This window comes from Phalacrocorax aristotelis, chromosome 6 (assembly GCF_949628215.1).
Source record: "Phalacrocorax aristotelis chromosome 6, bGulAri2.1, whole genome shotgun sequence".
NCBI lineage: Eukaryota > Metazoa > Chordata > Aves > Suliformes > Phalacrocoracidae > Phalacrocorax > Phalacrocorax aristotelis.
In genome coordinates this window covers 18,566,003-18,569,591 of record NC_134281.1, presented here as the reverse complement: position 1 = coordinate 18,569,591, position 3,589 = coordinate 18,566,003, and the positions used below count along the sequence as shown (strand labels likewise).

At 50.2% G+C, this 3,589-nt stretch overlaps 1 long non-coding RNA gene across 1 annotated transcript; it reads left to right on the top strand.

Moving 5' to 3' along the window:
- The first annotated feature begins 409 nt into the window (after positions 1-409).
- On the top strand, positions 410-1,939 carry LOC142058341 (uncharacterized). The gene is made up of 3 exons (XR_012660921.1): positions 410-666; positions 951-1,099; positions 1,667-1,939. It is a non-coding gene; the product is annotated as an uncharacterized LOC142058341 (long non-coding RNA).
- Positions 1,940-3,589: the final 1,650 nt, after the last annotated feature.

Sequence of the window (3,589 nt, the reverse complement as noted above, 5' to 3'; positions counted from 1 at the left end):
CATGTTGATCTGCAGCCACGGGTATCCCCATGGGATGGGGAGCCTGCGTGGCACAGCCCTGCAAGTGCTCCTGGACTGATGGCAGGGACATGGGAACAGTAGCTGAGGCTTGTGTGCTCCACTGGGTGTGCTCCAGTTAGCACCAGTTAGGAGAGCTGGGGCAGTAGTAGAGGCTGTGGAGAGCTGCAATCTTTTATTTTCCCCAGTAATATTTTCACTGCATTGGCTTTGGACAAGGCACAGGGTCACTGGCTCATGATCTAGTTATCCAAACCTCCCCCTGCCACCACTGTCACCAAGGATCAGCACAGAGTAAGAGAGAGGGTCTCTGGGTTAGCTGCAGATGGGCATCAGTGGTACAATGGGGCAGGGGAACAAATGCTTTGCACTGGCATTTAGCCACAGTGGGGAGATGGATATGTTTGTTCCAAGTACATCTGCGAAGTGTATCTTCTTTTACAATGTTTGCACTGGGCCAAAAGTTCCTTTCAACAGGGTAATCTAGCTTAGCTCAGCAGAAATCAGAGGAGGAACCAGAAGAGAGGGGTGAGCAAGGGCCGTGAACAAAAGCTCCATCACTTCTGGCTCGAAAGCTTTTGTTCCTCCACAGAGACCATCCCTCAGATCAGCCTGGACCCTCTGCATGGCCTCCACAAGCTTGTTCCTGTAAGCAACTTCCCACTATACAGGCAGGAGGAAAAATCAGGCAGCAGCCTGCAATGCAGCCCTGACCTTTCTCTCCAGGCCTGCCACCTACTCCCACTCTCCCCGGAGCTGGATCTACTAACAACTGGTTTCCTCTTGCTATTTTTCTACCTCTGCTCCTTCCTCCAGAGGGGAGGCCATGCTGGTGGCCCACGTACCAGTGACTCACAGGCTGGGACTCGCGAGGAGCCAGCTAAGCCTGGCCAAACTTAGTAACATCTCATTTTCCATTGCTTACACCTTAGATGCTGCTTCTGGCTGGGTTCATCACTGGAGACCTCCAGCTACCTGCAGGGTTGGAGAGGACCAGCTCGATTGTGTTTTCTGTAAATTTTGGCGATGAAGGAGCTGGGCTGAGAAGGAGCAGCCCTTGATGCAGATAAATTTCTTCTTGGTGAGTGTTCATCTGGCTTGTTGATAGCTGAAAACCATGAGATGTTCTGGACATCAAAGAGGGCTTTTCAGGCTTGGGAAACGTAAATAAAGATTTTATATAGAGGGCTGCATGGTAGGTGTATTTTTCTGGAGGCATTTGAATGATCTGAGGGGAGCTTAGGGTTTAAAAGCTGATTCCTCTCTGTGTCAATCAGCCTGGTCCATCTGGCTGGATGTCCCCAAATCAACAAACGACTGCAATCACAAAACTGAGTCTGGGGCACCTGCAAGGTGGGGAAGGATGGTCTAAAAAGGTGGAGGTGCTGCCGTGGTTGGAAGCTGGGAATGGAAAATAGCTGGATGATGACCAGGGCTAGCCAGAAGCTGTGCCAGGCTGGCTGCAGATGAGCAGGCAGAGCACAGAGGCATGGTTCCTGGGCAGCTGCAAGCCCACTGAGCAGGACCCTGCAGATCTGTGCAGGGCTGCATGTAGGGGGTAATGACAGGAAGCGAGCAGCCATGCATGATCAGCCCATGCTTATTGCTTTAATGGGATTTTCCAGAATACTTTTTGCCCTGGTAACAGAAAATGAAGCTCGCCTGCCGCTTCCCAAGGCCGCGGTGAACGCATGCAGCCGATGTGACACCTGCTCAACCCGTGCTTCCTGAGAGCCGGCTGTTTGGAAGGAGCGAGCAGATCTGCAGGCACAGCATGTGTGGAGCAGCTGATCACTGCGGGGAGGAGGCACATGGAGATGGCTGGGAGAAACGGAGAGGGCTGACCTAAATAGATGCTGAGCTAATTTATTCATTTCTCTGCTTTATTATTTAACACAACTTTGAAACAGCTCAGGACTTCTCGTTCCTCTCAGCTCTGCCACTGACGTCGGGATGGGGCTATTTTTGACCTGATTTTTGCATCCATCGTGCTGAAAAGTGCAGCACAGCCTTGCTCAGCACCCCCTGCTCTCCCATCAGGCATGCTGGGCACACTATGGGAGAGCTCCAACACAGCCACTTTCTGGCCAGAAGAACAGGAAGGACTTATTTTAAGTTATTTTGAGCTTTTGTTTCACCTCCCACATGGGAAGGTGTTCAGATTTTGGCCTGCTTTATGTGTTGTTAATAGGGAGATTTGTCTCCAGTTTAGCTGGCTGGCAAGAGGATTGATGAGCTTGTACAGCACGAGGCAGCCTTCAGCCTCCACTGACATCTCCCTCTGGGCAGGCTGCCAAACGCAGCCCCAGGCTCTGCAGCACGGGGGCTTTCAAGGATAAACCTGGAGCCTGTCTCGCTTCCAGCCAGCCTCCTCTCTCCTCAGATCCTAGCAATCCCCTGAAGCACTCCAGGAAGAATTTATTATGAGAAAGACATGGAGCCCCAGCTGTTTGAAGAGCTGTTTGGGCTGCAGGTCCCCCCATAGGTTGCATGTGTCCTCTGCAAGCCCACAGCGTGTTTTAGCACTGCTGAGGTTTAAAAGCCACAAGCTGTGGGGAAAAAAGAAATGATGCCTGTACAGGTTGTCTAAGCCCAGGCACCATTTCTGCGCAGGCACAAGAGGGTATGGACAGAGCTGCTTCTGCATGAAGTGGCTGCATAGCAGGATTCAAACCATACGGTACAGGGCCCTTTAATTTTGTTTTTCATTAGGGTTCATCGCTTGATGTATAAGTATAGGCCACTGTTGTATCCAGTTACTCAACACCTCTGTTATGATTTCTTAAAATGGATTATTCATCGACCTGCTTGATTCCTTAAAGATTTCTAAGCAGTAAAATAAGCCCTGATGCTATTTAGCTCAGCAGCAAAGGCATTTCAGCTCACACCGCCTTCACATAGCTGGAGAGTTTTGTGATGTTACAGGGGGTGGGATAGTGCAAATTAACAGAAATGAAGCCGTTAACGAGACTGCAAGTTCAAGTCTTCCAAACCAGCAGGCACTGAAGGTAAGCAGCTGGGTGTGGGGCTGCAAAGGTGGGTGCTTCTCCACCTGGCACAGTCAGCCCCTTCTCTAGACCTTGCTGGTTAAACTGGAGCAAAGCAAATCCTAATCAGGGTCCCATCCTGCCAGCCTAGAGGGTGTGCAGCCTGGCCCATATCAGGCTTTGATCTGAGGGTTTTGTGGTTTTTGGATTTTTTTTTTTTTAATATAAAGTGATACGGTGTTTAGATACGTTGATCTGAGAGCCTTGCAAGGCCATAAAGAGAAAAAATGTGTAAAGGACAGAGGCAGCCAAAGTGATTCAAAGTTTCTTTTTCCCTCCCTATATCCTGGACCAGAGTTTGGTGAATGATGGCCCGATTTTCCTAATGAAGGCAGAATGGCACTATGTGACCCCAGACCTTCTGGGAGCCAGGCTTTTGATGCCTGTGCATGGGGCTGATCAGGAAGGCGTTAAGGCCAATTGAGTGTCACCTGGGATTTAGGATCCATCATGTGGATGCAACTTCTGCCCTTCTCCATGGTGGCAGAGGGCTGTGATAGAGGGGAGAGTCCTTTAACTAACTG